This window comes from Saimiri boliviensis, chromosome 12 (genome assembly GCF_048565385.1).
Source record: "Saimiri boliviensis isolate mSaiBol1 chromosome 12, mSaiBol1.pri, whole genome shotgun sequence".
NCBI lineage: Eukaryota > Metazoa > Chordata > Mammalia > Primates > Cebidae > Saimiri > Saimiri boliviensis.
The window spans coordinates 87,941,085-87,959,234 of record NC_133460.1 but is presented as its reverse complement, the minus strand read 5'-3'; positions in this window follow the sequence as shown (position 1 = coordinate 87,959,234).

Genomic DNA, 18,150 nt, shown 5'->3' with positions numbered 1-18,150 from the left:
TTTGGAAATGTTAGTGTTTACTCTGGATTAAAAAATAATAATAACCAAGCCAGAGCTGGGTGCAGTGGCTCATGCCTGTAATCCCAGCACTTTGGAGGCTGAGGTGGGTGGATCACTTCAGGTCAGGAGTTTGAGACCAGCCTGGCAAACATGGTTAAGCCCCATCTTTACTAAAAATACAAAAATTAGCTGGGCATGGTGGTGGGCACCTGTAATCCCAGCTACTTGGGAAGCTGAGGCAGAATTGCTTGAACCTGGGAGGCAGAGGTTGCAGTGAGCCAAGATTACACCATTGCATTCCAGCCTGGGAGACAGAGCAAGACTCCATCTCAAAAAAATACCAGGCATGGTGGCACATGCCTGTATTCCCAGCTACTTAGGAGGCTGAGGCAAAAGAATCACTTGGGCCCAGGAGACGAAGTTTGCAGTGAGCCGAGATCTTGCCACTGCACTCCAGCTTGGGTGACAGAGTGAGTGAGATTCCATTTCAAATAAAACTTAAAATGAGCTGAGTACAGTGGCTCATGCCTGTAATCGCAGCACTTTGGGAGCCCGCGGTGGATGGATCAAGAGCTCAGGAGTTTGAGATCAGCCTAGGCAACACAGCAAGATCCCATCTCTACGGAAAAAATAAATACAAAAAACAAAAATTACCCGGGCATGGTAGTGCATGCCTGTAGTCCCAGCTACTCAGGAGGGTTGATTGAGCCTGGGAGGTCAAGGCTGTGAGCTATGATCCTGCTACTGCACTCCAGCAAGACCCTGTCTCAAAAAATAATCTGATCTTTAGTAGCTGCTTACAATGTACCATTTGTAACAAGAGAGCTGACCAAGAGTTGAAGAGATGTTAATGTTTAAAGATTATTGTCAGGCCGGGTGTGGTGTCTCACGCCTGTAATCCAAGCACTTGGAGGCCACAGCGGGCGGATCACCTGAGGTTGGGAGTTCAAGACCAGCCTGACCAACATGGTGAAACCCCGTCTTTAAAAAAAATAAAAAATAAAAAAATAAAGATTATTGTCTTTAGAACCCAGATTTGGTTGTTTTCAAGTATTATAGATTTTCTTATTTTGGAGACAGAGTCTCAAGGCTATCACCCAGGCTGGAGTGCAGTGATGCAATCTCACCTCACTGTTACCTCTGCCTCCTAGATTCAAGCAGTTCTCATGCCTCAGCCTCCCTAGTAGCTGGGATTACAGGTGTGTGCCAGCACACCCAGCTAAATTTTTTTTTTTTTTTTTTTTTTTTTTTTTTTTTTGAGATGGAACCTTGCTCTCTCATCCAGGCTGGAGTGCAATGGCGCGATCGCACTGTTACCTCTGCCTCCCGAGTTCAAGCAATTCTTCTGCTTCAGCCTCCTGAGTAGCTGGGATTACAGGTATGTACCACCCATGTCTGGCTAATTTTTGTATTTTTAGTAGAAATAGGGTTTCACCATGTTGGTCAGGCTGGTCTCAAACTCCTGACCTCTTTTTTTTTTTTTTTTTTTGAGACAGTCTCAATTTGTCACCTAGGCTGGGGTGCAGTGTCATGATCTCCGCTCACTGCGATATCCGCCTCCTGGGTTGAAGTGATTCTCCTGCCTCAGCCTCCTAAGTAGCTGAGATTACAGGCGTGCAACACCCATGCCCGGCTAATTTTTGTATTTTTAGTATAGACGGGGCTTCACCATGATGGTCAGGCTAGTCTCGAACTCCTGACCTCGTGATCTGCCTGCCTCAGCCTCCCAAAGCACTGGTATTATAAGCGTGAACCACTGCACCCGGCCTAATTTTTGTATTTTTTAGCAGAAAGGGGTTTCGCCATGTTGGCCAGGCTGGTCTCAAACTCCTGGCCTCAAGTGACCTTCCCGCCTTGGTCTCCCAGAGTGCTGGGATTACAGGTGTGAGCCACTGTGGCTGGCCACATTACAGATTTTACCATTTCAGGGAAGAGATTATCCCTACAGAGACTCAAATGTAGACTTGGAGTAAACATTTACTTTCCCCCTATTTTCCTCAAGTAACCAACCCATTCATGACTGTAACATGGGAAAATACTTATCTCCTTAAAAGTAGAATATTAGCCGGGCGCGGTGGCTCAAGCCTGTAATCCCAGCACTTTGGGAGGCCGAGGCGGGTGGATCACGAGGTCGAGAGTTCAAGACCATCCTGGTCGACATGGTGAAACCCCGTCTCTACTAAAAATACAAAAAATTAGCTGGGCATGGTGGCGCGTGCCTGTAATCCCAGCTACTCAGGAGGCTGAGGCAGGAGAATTGCCTGAACCCAGGAGGCGGAGGTTGCGGTGAGCCGAGATCGCGCCATTGCACTCCAGCCTGGGTAACGAGAGCGAAACTCCGTCTCAAAAAAAAAAAAAAAAAAAAAAAAAAAAGTAGAATATTAAATGTAATTATTTGATAAACACTTCTGTAATGAGCAAGTCAAGAGTATCACTTGTTAGATGTGTAAACAAGATTCAAAGAGAAGTGACCTATCTTCAAGGAACTCACAGCTTATGGGTTACAACATCTCTAAGAATCTAATGAAAAGCAGTTATTGGTAAGTACTGTGATTCACAAAAAGCTCTACCTTTTCTTTTTTCTTTTTTTTGAGATGGAGTCTTACTCTGTCACCCAGGCTGGAGTGCAGTGGCACAGTCTCAGCTCACTGCAACCTCTGCCTCCCAGGTTCAAATGTTTCTCCTGCCTCAGCCACCCAAGTAGCTGGGATTACAAGCATGCACCACCAACCCCAGCTAATTTTTGTATTTTTATTAGAGACAGCGTTTCACCATGTTGGCCAGGCTGATCTCAAACTCCTGACCTCAAGTGATCTGCCCTCCTCAGCCTCTCAACGTGCTGGGATTACAGGAGTGAGCCACGGCGCCCAGCCTACCTTTTCTTTTTTCCACCTTCCTGGACTTGACCTCCCAAAATTGCAAAGAACTAAGTAGATAACTGGTAAAATCTGCTTGGCCTGTAAATTAAGTAAGTATGCCAAGTGATTGCTGTACAAATCTGTAGCTATTCCGAAAACCAATGTGTCCATGGGCTACAGTAACAGAAACACAGTTTCACATCAAGGAATTAAAAGTTATTTGTTGTTTTTTTTGAGACAGAGTCTTGCTCTTTTGCCTAGGCTGGAGTGCAGTGGCACAATCTCAGCTCACTCCAACCTCTGCCTCCCAGATTCAACCGATTCTCCTGCCTCAGCCTCACAAGTAGCTGGGACTACAGGCTTGTGCCACCATGCCCAGCTAATTTTTGTATTTTTTAGTAGAGATGGAGTTTCACCATGTTGGCCAGGCTGGTTTTAAACTCTTGGCCTTAAGTGATCTGCCCACCTCAGCTTCCCAAAGTGCTGGGATTACAGGCATGAGCCACCGCGCCCTGCCAGAAATTAAAAGGAAAAAAAAGGGGGGAAAAAGAAAAAAAGTCGGGGGGAATAGTTCTAATCTCTAATGCATCCCTGTCCTGTTCTAGGTAGCATACTTCAAAGGTACCGATAGATAGAAGGGTTTCCAAAAGACAGTAGAATAGAGGATGGCGATGGGGACAGACCCAGAAGCTAAACAAGAATAAGGGCTGGGGGCAGGCGTGGTGGCTCACGCCTGTAATCCCAGCGCTTTGGGAGGCTGAGGCAGATGGATCACCTGAGGTTGGGAGTTCAAGACCAGCCTGGCCAATATGGTGAAACCCTGTCTCTACTAAAAATACAAAAATTAGCTGGGTATGGTAGCATGTGCCTGTGGTCCCAGCTACTTGGGAGGCTGAGGCAGGAGAATCGCTTGAACCCAGGAGGCAGAGGTTGCAGTGAATTGAGATCGTGCCACCACACTCCAGCCTGGGCAAACAGAGACACTGTCTTAAAAAAAAGGGCCGGGTACGGTGGCTCACGCCTATAATCCCAGCACTTTGGGAGGCCGAGGCGGGTGGATCACGAGGTCAAGAGAGTGAGCCCATCCTGGTCAACAAGGTGAAACCCCGTCTCTACTAAAAAAAATACAAAAATTAGCTGGGCATGGTGGCGCATGCCTGTAATCCCAGCTACTCAGGAGGCTGAGGCAGGAGAATTGCCTGAACCCAGGAGGCGGAGGTTGCGGTGAGCCGAGATCGTGCCATTGCACTCCAGCCTGGGTAAACTCTGTCTCAAAAAAAAAAAAAAAAAAAAAAAAAAGAATAAGGGCTAAACAAGTGCCTCTGGTTAATCTGGAGAAGTGAAAATACAGTTGGTGGAAAGGCAATACATTGTAGCTGTCTTCAAATAACCAGGTCAAAAACTTAAATGAGAGAAAAAAACACAAGCAAAAATAAGCCAGATGCTGGGCACCATGGATCACGCCTGTAATTCCAGCATTTCAGAAGGCAAATATGGGAGGATCGCCTGAGTCCAGGAGTTTGAGACCAGCCTGGGCAACATGGTGAACCCCTGACTGCAAAAAATGCAAAAATTACCTGGGCATGGTAATTTTTTTGAGTATCTGGGCACAAGTCTGTAGTCCCAAATACTCGAGAGGCTGAGTTGGGAGGATCACTTGAGCCCAGGAGGCAGAAGTTACAGTCAGCCGAGATTGCACCACTGCACATAGCCTGGGTGACATAGGCAGACCCTGTCTCAAAAGAAAAAAAATTTTTTAATTAGCTAGTTGTTGTGTGCTCCTCTGATCCCAGCTACTTTGGAGGCTGAGGGAAGAAGATTGAGCCCAGAAGGTCCGGTGAGTTACAATCTCCCCACTGCACTGCACTCCAGCTGGGTAACAAAGTGAGACTTGCTGGGTGCGGTGGCTCAAGCCTGTAATCCCAGCACTTCGGGAGGCTGAGGCGGGTGGATCACAAGGTCGAGAGATCGAGACCATCCTGGTCAACATGGTGAAACCCCGTCTCTACTAAAAATACAAAAATTAGCTGGGCCTGGTGGCACGTGCCTGTAATCCCAGCTACTCAGGAGGCTGAAGCAGGAGAATTGCTTGAACCCAGGAGGCGGAGGTTGCGGTGAGCCGAGATCGCACCATTGCACTCCAGCCTGGGTAACAAGAGTGAAACTCCGTCTCAAAAAACAAAAACAAAAACAAAAACAAAAAAACAACAAAAAAAACCAAAGTGAGACTCTTGTCTCTTAAAAAAAAAAAAGCCCTGTTTTTTTGTTTTTTTTGTTTTTTCTTTTTTGAGATGGAGTCTCAACCTGTCACCCAAGCTGGAGTGCAGTGGCACAATCTCGGCTCACTGAAACCATCACCTCCTGTTTTCAAACGATTATCCTGCCTCAGCCTCCCACGTAGTTGGAATTACAGGTGCCTGCCACCACGCCCAGCTAATTTTGTATTTTTAGTAGAGACGAGGTTTTACCAAGTTGGCCAGGCTGGTGGTTGAAATTTGACCTCATGATCTGCCTGCTTTGGCCTCCCAAAGTGCTGGCATTACAGGCGCGAGCCACCGCGCCCACTACTCCTGGATTTTTTTTTCTTTTTAGGTAAAGTCTCCCTCTATTTCCCGAGCTAGAGTACCATGACATGATCTCGGCTCACTTCAGGCTCTGTCTCCTGGGGCCAAGCAATCCTCCCACCTCAGCATCCTGAATAGCTGGGACTACAGGTGCATGCTGTCACACCTGGCTAATTTTTGTATTTATAGTGGAGATAGGATTTCTCCATGTTACCCAGGCTAGTCTTGAACTCCTGGGCTCAAGTGATCTGCCCACCTCAGTCTCCCAAAGTGCTGGGGTTACAGTCATGAACCACCATGTCAGGCTCAAATGCCCAGTCTTGATTCACACAGATTCCCCGACTTACCTGTTCTCACTTGATCTCTGCAGAAGGTGCACAAGGCCCAGATACATGTGTTAGTCTTGTTGTCACCACCAGCAGCGTGCATTTTATATATATATATATATATATATATATATATATATATTTTTTTTTTTTTTTTTTTTTTTTTTTTTTTTGAGACGGAGTCTTGCTCTGCCACCCAGGCTAGAGTGCAAGTGGTGCAGTCTTGGCTCACTGTAACTTCCGTCTCCCGGGTTCAAGTGATTCTCCTGCCTCAGCCACCCAGGTAGCTGGGATTACAAGTGATTCTCCTGCCACAACCTGCCGGGTAGCTGGAATTACAGGCATGAGCCACCATGCCCTGATAATTTTTTGTATTTTTAGTAAAGATGGGGTTTCACCATGTTGACCAGGATGGTCTTGAACTCCTGACCTCAAGTGATCTGCCTGCCTTAACCTCAAAAAGTGCTGGGATTACAGGAATGAGCCACCGTGCCTGGCTGAAAGCTTTTTCTTTCTTTCTTTTTTTTGAGACAAGAGTTTTGCTCTTGTTACCCAGGCTGGAGTGCAATGGCGCAATCTTGGCTCATCACAACCTCCGCCTCCTGGGTTCAGGCAATTCTCCTGCCTCAGCCTCCTGAGTAGCTGGGATTACAGGCACGCGCCACCATGCCCAGATAATTTTTTTGTATTTTTAGTAGAGATGGGGTTTCACCCTGTTGACCAGTATGGTCTCGATTTCTTGACCTCCTGATCCACCCACCTCGGCCTCCCAAAGTGCTGGGATTACAGGCGTGAGCCATCGCACCTGGCCCATTGAAAGCTTTTTCAAAAGGAGTTTTTACTAGGAACAGAAACAGAAACAGGAACAAAACTAAATATTCAAATCTGCACAAAAGTTTACCATAGAGTGTATGAAGTACAGACTCCGGAGGCTAACATCAATGGCTAAAGAAAGATTTGTTTGACTGGGACAATTCCAGGTCCCTTTGTTTTGCCTAACTGAGGTAATATTAAGCAAAGATGCCCAGAGGAATAGTTCATGGTAGTTTTGTTTTTGTTTTTGTTTTTGAGACAAAGTCTCACTCTGTTGCCCAGGCTGGAGTGCAATGGTGTGATCTTGGCTCACTGCAACCTCCACCTCTCAGGTTCAAGCGATTCTCCCACCTCAGCCTCCCAAGTATCTTGGATTACAGGCTCATGCCACTGCGTCCGGCTAATTTTTGTATTTTTAGTAGAGACAGGGTTTCACCATCTTGGCCAGGCTGGTCTCGAACTCCTGATGTTGTGATCTACCCGCCTCGGCCTCCCAAACTGCTGGGATTACAAGCGTGAGCCACCACACTGGGCCAGTAGTTGTTTGTTTGTTTTTGAGACAGAGTATCACTCTGTCACCCAGGCTGGAGTGCAGTGGCATGATCTCAGCTGACTGCAGCCTCTGCCTCCCAGGTTCAAGTGATTCCCCTGCCTCAGCCTCCCGAGTAGCTGGGACTACCAGTGCTTGCCACCACGCCCAGCTAAGTTTTGTATTTTTAGTAGAGATGCGCTATCACTATGTTGGCCAGTCTGGTCTCAAACTTCTGACCTCAGGTGATCCTCTCTCCTTGGCTTTCCAAAATGCTGGGATTACAAGCATGAGCCACTGCACCTGGCCATTGGTGGTAGTTTTACTCTGGCAGAATGAGTGCTTAGCAGGTTTCTCGTTCCTCCCTTAAATGCCATCACGTTTTCTCTCTAATACAGATCCCAGCCATTTCTGCTGACCTTGGGCTTCACTCACCTTCCGCACTGCCTTTCTCTCCTGCTTGAGTCAGATGCATTCTTTTTTTTTTTTTTTTTTTTTTTTTAGAAAAAGAATAATAAGAAAAAGAATAAAGAAGAGGAAGAAAGAGAAAGAGGAAGAGGGAGAGAGAACGGGGGTATTGCTTTGTTGCCCGGGCTAGAATGCAGTCTAAATATGGGTATGCCTATAATTGTCCTTAATAATGGAGACATGAAAGAAAATGAGGGAAGAGAGTAACAAACAAGGAGCCAACCAACATTTCGTTTAAACTTCTAAGTTGATATGATGTAGTACTGATAAGAGTGTATATTTTGTGTAAAGTGGAGAGTTCTATAAATGTTAATTACGTTTACTTGTTCCAGATCTGAGTTCAAGTCCTGGATATCGTTGTTAATTTTCTGTCTCATTGATCTGTCTAATATTAATGTTGAAGTCTCCCACTATTATTGTGTGGGAGTCTAAGTCTCTTTATAAGTCTTGTATGTCTGGGTATTCCTGTATTGGGTGCGTGTATATTTAGGATCTGTAACTCTTCTTGTTGTTGCATTGATTCTTTTATCATTATATAATGTCCTTCTTTGCTTCTTTTGATCTTTGTTGCTTTAAATACTATTTTATCAGAGGCAAAAATTATAACTTCTGCTTTTTATTTATTTATTTTTGCTCTCTGGTTGGTTGGTAAGTCTCTCTCCATCCCTTGTTTTGAGTCTTTGTGTATCCTTGAATGTGAGATGGGTCTGGATGCAGCATACAGTTTTAGTTTTTTGTCCAAATTGCCTGTCTTTGAATTGAGGAATTTAGTCAATTTAAATTTAGAATTAATAATGATATATGTGAGTTTAATACTGTCATTTAATATTAGCGGGCTATTTTGCCCATTAGTTGATGTAAATTCTTCATTATATTGATGTTCTTTACTTTTTGGTATTTTTTAGAAAGGCTGATACTGTTTGTTCCTTTCTATGTGTAGTGGTTCTTTCAGAAGCTCTTGTAAAGCAGGCCTGGTGGTGATGAATTCTCTGAGTGCTTGCTTGTTCACAAAAAACTTTATTTTTCCTTCACTTATGAAGCTTAGTTTGGCTGGATGTGAAATTCTTGGTTGAAAGTTCTTTTCTTTAAGGATGTTGAATATTGGTCCCCACTCTCTTCTGGCTTGTAGGGTTTCTGCTGAGAGATCTGCTGTAAGTCTGATAGGCTTCCCTTTGTGGGTAACCTGACCTTTCTCTCTGGCTGCCCTTAGTATTTTCTCCTTCATTTCAACCCTGGTGAATCTGACGATTATGTGCCTTGGAGTTGCTCTTCTTGAGGAATATCTTTGTGGTGTTCTCTGTATTACCTGGAGTTGAATATTATCCTGCCTTACTAAGTTGGGAAAATTTTCCTGAATAATATCCTGAAGCATATTTTCCAGCTTGGATTCATTCTCTTCGTCACATTCAGGTACACCTATCAAGCGTAGATTAGGTCTTTTCACATAGTCCCATATTTCTTGGAGACTTTGCTCATTCCTTTTTATCCTTTTTTCTCTAATCTTGTCTTCTTGTTTTATTTCATTGAGTTGGTCTTCGACCTCTGATATCCTTTCTTCTGCTTGATCAATTGGCTGTTAAAACTTGTGCATACTTCACGTAGTTCTCGTATTGTGTTTTTCAGTTCCATCAATTCACTTATTTTCCTCTCTAAATTTTGTATTCTTGTTGACATTTCGTCAAACCTTTTTTCAAAGTTCTTAGTTTCTTTAGATTGTGTTAGAACAAGTTCTTTTAATTCACAGAAGTTTCTTATTATCCACGTTTTGAAGCCTGCTTCTGTAATTGGAACACACTCGTTCTCCATCAAGCCTTGTTTCGTTCTCCATCAAGCCTTGTTTCGTTGCTGATGAGGAACTGGAATCCCCTGCTGAGGAAGAGGCGTTTTGATCTTGGGTATTCTCAGCCTTTTTTGACTGTTTTCTTCCCTTCGTTGTAGATTTATCCATCTGTGGTCTTTATAATTACCGTCTTTGTAATTGGGTTTCTGAGTGGACGTCCAACTTATTGATTCTCAGCACCGAAATCTGAGCAACCCACTGCGCCGACCAAATCAGCGGCGTTAAGATTGATGGTGCTTTTCTGACTCTGCACCAAGAACCGACGCTCCGAGGCGCCGGCAAAACCGCCTCGCCGGTCACAAGAGTCGCGCTGGCGACCCGTGGGGCTCCTCCGCTGGGAATCTCCTGGTGAGTGAGCAACAAGAATTCATGTGAAGGTGTGGCGTCCTCTCGTTCTTTGCGTTTTCAGTGGGAGCTACAATCCCGAGCTGCTAGTGATCAGCCATCTTGGATCTCTCTCCCGCATTCTTACCTAGTTTCCAACAGTTCTTCCTTTGAACTCCAAGCTAACACAGACCGTGACACACCCTTTCCCCTCTCCTACAGAGACTTGGTTTAGGATTCCTGAAAGTAACACCTTGGACCCATTTATTTGTTCAATCCAGCTTGCCTGAAGTGCATACCCTGTTATCCACTCCTAGATAAGTGTTCTTATAGTTTCACCAGGTTGTAATTCCTAATCAGATATATGTGTGACTAATTGTTACAATTTTTATTCTGTCTTTCTTTTCTTTAAAACTCAGCTGGGTGTGGTGGCTCACTCCTGTAATCCCAACACTTTGGGTGGCCGAGGTGGGCAGATCAGGAGTTTGAGACCAACCTGGCCAACATGGTGAAACCGCATCTCTACTAAAAACAAAAGTTAGTTGGGCATGGTGGCACGTGCCTATGATTCCAGCTATTCAGGAGGCTGAGGCAGGAGAATTGCCTGAACCCAGGAGGTGGAGGTTACAGTGAGGCAAGGTTGCGCTACTGCGCTCCGGCCTGGGCGACAGAGTGAAACTCTGCCTCAAAAAAAAAAAAAATTTTTTTTTTAATTTAAAAACCTTTCATGATTGCAGCCACTATGCTGTATTTTGTTTTCTTGGAAACCCCCTGATAACAGAGAAGATTCAAGCACATGCTGATTCTGAATGTTCATCTTTGTTTTCTCTAGTAGACCATATCTTAAGAGGGAGTCCTCATTTTTATTCTTTTTCATTATGTTGCCGTGTACATGAGTTTGATTGGCTTCTCTTCAAAACTGGATTAGTGAAATCTAAATTTTATTGCCTATAGAGATTAATAGTGCTCTCACAAATGAAATGACATATTGATCTCCCGAAAGCCTGCCAAGTAGTTACTTACACAGAATGGGTATTATGGGTTAATCGATACTGCCTTTTGATTTGGTGTTGCGGGTGTCTGTGGTTTTACAGAGCTTCTTCTTATGACACCATTTTCATTGAAAGAAGAAACAATGTTTTTATTCTAATGTTTCTCAAGAAACATTTTCCTAAGAGAAAAGCTAGTGGAATAATATATTAAATTAAAAGATGAAATGCCAGGCCGGGCGCGGTAGCTCAAGCCTGTAATCCCAGCACTTTGGGAGGCCGAGGCGGGTGGATCACAAGGTCAAGAGATCGAGACCATCCCAGTCAACATGGTGAAACCCCGTCTCTCCTAAAAATACAAAAAATTAGCTGGGCATGGTGGTGTGTGCCTGTAATCCCAGCTACTCAGGAGGCTGAGGCAGGAGAATTGCCTGAGCCCAGGAGGTGGAGGCTGTGGTGAGCTGAGATCGTGAAAAGAAAAAAAAAAAAAAAAAAAAAAAAAGATGAAATGTGAGGCGCAGTGGTTCACGCCTATAATCCTAGCACTTTGGGAGGCCAAGGTGGGTGGATCAACTGAGGTCCGGAGTTCCAGACCAGCCTGGCCGTCATGGTGAAGCCCCATCTTTAAAAATTAAATTAAATTAAATTAAAATTAAAAGACGAAGACAAAGGCTGCCAGGAACATTTTTTTTTTCCCAAATAGAAAATAAAGTCAGGGAGGAGGGTGTGGTTTCTTGTGCCTATAATCCCAGCTACTTTGGAGGATCACTTGAGCCCAGGAGTTCAAGGCTGCAATGAGCTATAATTGCACCATTGCACTCCAGCCTGGGTAGCAGAATGAGACCCTGTCTCTGGAAAAAAAAAAAAAAAAAGGCATAAAGGCAGTATTGCATAGTCATTAAAGACAGACATCACGGAGCTAGACTGCATAGCTTAAAATCCCCGCTTTAGGCCATGCTCAGTGGCTCATACCTGTAATCTCAGCACTTTGGGAGGCCAAGGCAGGCAGATTACCTGAGGTCAGGAGTTCGAGACCAGCCTGGCCAACATAGTGAAACCCCATCTCTACTAAAAATACAAAAATTAGCCAGGTGTGGTGGCAAGTGCCTGTAGTTCTAGCTCCTCAGGAGTCTGAAGCAGGAGAATCGCTTGAGCCCAGGAGGCGGAGGTTGCAGTGAGCCAAGATTGTGCTGCTGCAACTCCATCCTGGGTGACAGAGTGAGATTATCTCCAAAAAAAAAAAGGCCAGGCACAGTGGCTCATGCCTGTAATCTCAGCACTTTGGGAGGCCAAGGCAGGTGGATCATGAGGTCAGGAGATCTAGGCCAACATAGTAAAACCCCATCTCTACTAAAAATACAAAAATTAGTTGGGTGTGGTGGCACACACCTGTAATCCCAGCTACTCAGGAGGCTAAGGGAGAATTGCTTGAACCCAGGAGGTGGAGACTTCGGTGAGCCGAGACTGCGCCACTACACTCCAGCCTAGCAACAGAGCAAGACTCCATCTCGAAAAAAAAATCCACAAAAACATAAAACCCCAGCTTTGCTGCTTGCAAACTGTGTGATCTTGGACATACTATTTAACTTCTGTAAACTTTAGTTTTCCTTCTCTATAAAAGGGAACAATGGAGAGGCCAGACTCAGTGGCTCAAGTCTGTAATCCCAGCACTTTGGGAGGCTGAGGCAGGCAGATCACAAGGTCAGGAGTCTGAGACCAGCCTGACCAACATGGTGAAACCCTGTCTCTACTAAAAATATAAAAAATGAGCCAAGCATGGTAGCACGCATCTGTAATCCCAGCTACTCAGGAGGCCAAGGCAGAAGAATTGCTTGAACCTGGGAGGTGGAAGTTGCAGTGAGCCAAGATTGTGCCATTGCACTCCAGCCTGGGCAACATAGCAAGACTCCATCTCAAAAAAAAAAAAAAAAAGGGACCAATGTGGTGCCTAACTCAAGGGGTTGTCATGAGAATCAAGTGAATATATAAAGCACTGACAACAGTACCTGGCACAATCTATTATCAAGTTCAAATATGATCCTTACATAGTCACTTCTCAGATTACTTTGCCGAGTTAGTTCCTTTCTGACGAATAAGGAGGTCTATTAATATTACAAGATTGCTGTTGAGCCACTTGTTTTTTTCCTTTCTTCTTTCTTACATATTTATCACTTTACCTGCTTCTATCAATAACCAGGAGAGGGATGACGATACATCTTGGCGATTAATGTCTCAGGCTCGGAAGTTGAACCTGCATTCTGCTTTCATTCTAATTCCAATCTTAGCTCTTCTGCGTTGTGACTAGATTATTCCATAGACAGACAGTTTCAGTCGCCAGAAAGAGTTCCTGTTGTTAAGCTAAAGTCTTAGTTTAAGATAAGGAATTATTTAGCCCTAAAAGATATCAGGAATTTTATATGTCGTGTATGAATTCTTATGCCAGGAAACCGTGGAAGATTGACATTACACCTCTCACTTATTCATACATGTAGCATAGCAAATGAACCTGTGAGTTACGTTTGTTTTAATAAGCACTTTTAAGAAAAGATGCAATTTTTGTCATGTGCAATAATCAGCAATTGACTAAAAGCTGCCACTCGTTATATTCCGAAACTCTAGTTTTATATATATGATCTTGGTTACACTCTGCTGAGCATTCTGAAACCCTTAGAAGTGTGTGATAGAGCGTGTGATAGAGCTAGAATGAAACATCTCAGACTCAGAACAGAGACCATTTGCCTCATTATCAGAGAGAATAGCCATGTGGTGATCCACAGGGATTAATCAGTGAGGAAGTGAACCTAGAGACCCTTCTAAGATCCATCTTCATTTTTCTTCATAGCTTGAGCTTCCTTTGTTTTGTTTTATTCAGAATCCCTGGGACCCTGAAGAAAAATAAGTTTTTTTTTTTTTTTTTGAGACGGAGTTTCGCTCTTGTTACCCAGGCTGGAGTGCAATGGCGCGATCTTGGCTCACCGCAACCTCCGCCTCCTGGGTTCGGGCAATTCTCCTGCCTCAGCCTCCTGAGTAGCTGGGATTACAGGCACGTGCCACCATGCCCAGCTAATTTTTTGTATTTTTAGTAGAGACGGGGTTTCACCATGTTGACCAGGATGGTCTTGATCTCTCGACCTCGTGATCCACCCGCCTCGGCCTCCCAAAGTGCTGGGATTACAGGCTTGAGCCACTGCGCCCGGCCAAAAAATAAGTCTTTAAACATCTGCAATGTGACTCACTCCATTTTATCATAATCCTGCTCTGCATGTGTGTGTGTGTGTGTGTGTGTGTGTGTGTGTGTGTGTGTGTGTATTTTAAAGGGAATGTAAGAAAGGGTTTATAGGCAGGGCGCGGTGGCTCACGCCTGTAATCCCAGCACTTTGGGAGGCCGAGGCGGGTGGATCACAAGGTCAACAGATCGAGACCATCCTGGTCAACGTGGTGAAACCCCGTCTCTACTAAAAATACAAAAAATTAGCTGGGCATGGTGGCGCGTGCCTGTAATCCCAGCTACTCAGGAGGCTGAGGCAGGAGAATTGCCTGAACCCAGGAGGCGGAGGTTGCGGTGAGCCGAGATCGCGCCATTGCACTCCAGCCTGGGTAACAAGAGCGAAACTCCGTCTCAAAAAAAAAAAAAAGAAAGAAAAAAAAGAAAGGGTTTATAAATCGTAGCTGGTCTCCACTCCCACCTAGTAAGCTTGTGAAATATCAGCATAAAACATGGGGAAAGTCCAGCCATCTTCTAGGAGATCAGTAAAGGAGGAGAGAAGCCCTTTGATCTGTGTAGTAATCACTCTCTTCATCCTTTAAGGGTATGCAGCAGGGCATGGTAATATAATCAAAACAGTCCTTTATTTGGCTAGATTCAGGAGCACCTACCTCTTTGAAAATGGCATGTGAGATATTTGAAAATGGCAAAATGCTTGATGACATCAATGTTAACCTGTACCTTATGTCTGAAAATGTCGCAAAGCCAGTACTGTGTGTTCTATAAAGAAAAAATGTCACATATGAGTGCTGCTTTAAACACCCAGGAAGCCCACTTTCTGTTATTTCCATTTAAATTACTGTACTAACTTTCAGGTACAGGCCGGGTGGGGTTGCTCATGCCTGTAATCCTAGCACTTTGGGAGGCCAAGGCAGGCGGATCACTTAAGGTCAGGAGTTTGAGACCAGGCTAGCCAATATGGCAAAACCTCATCTTTACTAAAAATACAAATATTAGCCAGGCGTGGTGGCACATACACTTGTACTCTCAGCCACTCTAGAGGCTGAGGCATGAGAATCATTTGAAACCAGGAGGCCGAGTTTGTAGTGAGACGAGATTGTGCCACTGCACTCCAGCCTGGGCAACAGAGCAAGACTCTGTCAAAACACACACACACACACACACACACACACACACACACACACACAAGAAAACCTTTTAGGTACATAAACTTATTTTGTTCTAAGAAAAATAAATGTATTCTTACAATTTAGATGTTTTTCAGGAACTTAGAGACATCTGATGATATAGTGATAAAAATAGTATTAGCTGAAAGTCAGTGATGGCAGTTATAAGTAAGCAACATTTCCAGCTCTCTGTGTGTGTTTGTGTGTGTGTGTGTGTGTGTGTGTGTGTGTGTGTGTGTGTGTGTTTAAACCCATTTATGTCCAGAGAGAGTTCTGACTTTTTCGTTGGGCTGTTTTAAAATCAATATTCTTTTTTTTTGAGACAGGGTTTTGCTGTTGTTGCCCAGGCTGTAGTGTAATGGCATGATCTTGGCTCACTGCATCCTCTGCCTCCAGGTTCCAGTGATTCTCCTGCCTCAGCCTCTGGTATAGCTGGGATTACAGGAGCCCACCACCATGACTGGCTAATTGTTTTGTATTTTTAGTAGAGACAGGGTTTCACCAACAGACAATGTTCACCAACAGACATGGTTTCACCATGTTGACCAGGCTGATCTCACACTCCTGACCTCACGTGATCCATCTGCCTTGGCCTCCCAAAATACTGAGATTACAGGAGGAGCCACTGTGCCTGGCCAAAATCAATACTCTTCTTAGATCTGGTTTGTTTTCCTAATGGGATTACTTTTTTTTTTTTTTCAAGATGGAGTTTTTGCTCTTGTTACCCAGGCTGGAGTGCAATGGCGCGATATTGGCTCACCGCAACCTCCGCCTCCTGGGTTCAGGCAATTCTCCTGCCTCAGCCTCCTGAGTAGCTGGGATTACAGGCACGCGCCACCACGCCCAGCTAATTTTTTGTATTTTTAGTAGAGACGGGGTTTCACCATGTTGACCAGGTTGGTCTCGATCTCTCGACCTTGTGATCCACCCGCCTTGGCCTCCCAAAGTGCTGGGATTACAGGCTTGAGCCACCGCGCCCGGCCCCACAGGTAAGTTCTACAAGTTTATCCCCACAATTATTTGTGACTTACATTAACCCTAGATCTAAACTTTGGGCTGTAGCTTCCAGGCAGTTGCTCAGCTTTTGTCTCATTAGCCAGTGCAGTAGAATAAATTCTAAGTGTCCTGGATTGATCACCTCTTGTAGAATTGTTCCTTCCGTATATGTCCTCACTTCCTGCCCCTCGATGGGAAGCTACAGAATTCCTTTGCTAAATTATAAGAAAGGCCACCCCACCGCCCTTTTTTTTTTTTCTTTAATAGAAAACTAGTACCCAGTTCTGTATAATTTTTGGCAGAAGCAGAGGTGGTTTGTGGTTGGCTGGGCCCAGATTCCAGTTTTGAGCTACTTCCTGGCAATGGAGGAAGGCAGTTGGCTGAGGAAGTCTGCTAGTGTGTAGCAGCTTGCCTGCAGGAATTGGTGTTGCAAAAGGTTTCTTGGACAGAGAAACTAAGTAAAACATAGTGAGAAGGGGATGAAACAGAAGATAAAAAGAAAGATTTCTACTCCCTTCAGCAAGGAGACTTTCTTTTATGCAGAGAGAAAACATAAGGGCCAGGTGTGGTGGCTCCCATCTGTAATCCCCGGACTTTTAGAGGCCAAGGCAGGTGGATCATTTGAGGTCAGGAGTTCAAGACCAGCTTGGCCAACATGATGAAACCCCCATGTATACTGAAAATAAAAAAATTAGCTCAACGTGATGGTGGGCACCTGGAATCCCAGCTACACCAGAGGCTGAGGCAGGAGAATCACTTGAACCTGGAGGCAGAGGTTGTAGTGAGCTGAGATCATGCCACTGCATTCCAGCCTGAACAACAGAGTGAGATGCCATCTCATAAAAACAAACAAAAAAACAGAGACAAAAGCAAGCATTGTAGAGTCAGACAGAAGGCCAGGGTCCAAATCTCAGCTCTGCCACTTACTGTGTGATATCAGACCAGGGTCTTTTTGTTGTTGTTGTTGAAATGGAGTCTTGCCCTGTCGCCCAGGTTGAAGTGCAATGATGCGATCTGGGCTCACTGCAAACTCTGCCTCCTGGATTCAAATGATTTTCCTGCCTCAGCCTCCCGAGTAGCTGGGATTACAAGTGCCTGCCACCACACACAGCTAATTTTTGTATTTTTAGTAGAGACGGGGTTTCACCATATTGGTCAGGCTGGTCTCGAACTCCTGACCTTGTGATCCACCCACCTTGGCCATAACAGGCATGAGTCACTGTGCCCGGCCCAGACCAGGGTCTTAACATTGTTATTCTGAGGTTCTACATCTTCATTTGTAAAATAGGTATACAAATACTATACCTAACGAGTGGTTGTGAGTTTTTTTTTTTTTTGAGACGGAGTTTCGCTCTTGTTACCCAGGCTGGAGTGCAATGGCGCGATCTCGGCTCACCACAACCTCCGCCTCCTGGGTTCAGGCAATTCTCCTGCCTCAGCCTCCTGAGTAGCTGGGATTACAGGCATGTGCCACCATGCCCAGCTAATTTTTTGTATTTTTAGTAGAGACGGGGTTTCACCCGTGTTGACCAGGATGGTCTCGATCTCCTGACCTCATGATCCACCCGCCGCAGCCTCCCAAAGTGCTGGGATTACAGGCTTGAGCCACCGTGCCCAGCTGGTTGTGAGGTTTATATAATTCTGTTTACTACCTCATATAGCGTCTGACACATAGAAAACAGGTACTGAATTTTATTTTTTCGAGATGGAGTCTCGCTCTGTCACCCAGGCTGGAGTGCAACAGTGTGATCCCAGCTCACTGCAACCTTCACCTGCCAGATTCAAGTAATTCTCCTGCCTCAGCCTCCCAAGTAGCTGAGATTACAGGCACCCACAACCGCACCTGGCTAATTTTTCTATTTTTAGTAGAGACAGGGTTTTGCCATGTTGGCCAGGCTAGTTTCAAACTCCTGACATCAGGTGATCTGCCTACATTGGCCTCCCAAAGTGCTGGGATTACAGGCATGACCCACCACATCTGGCAAGTCTAGCTATTATTAATGTCTCAGGATGCAGGGGATGACATTGACAAATGAATCTGAAAGTCATAT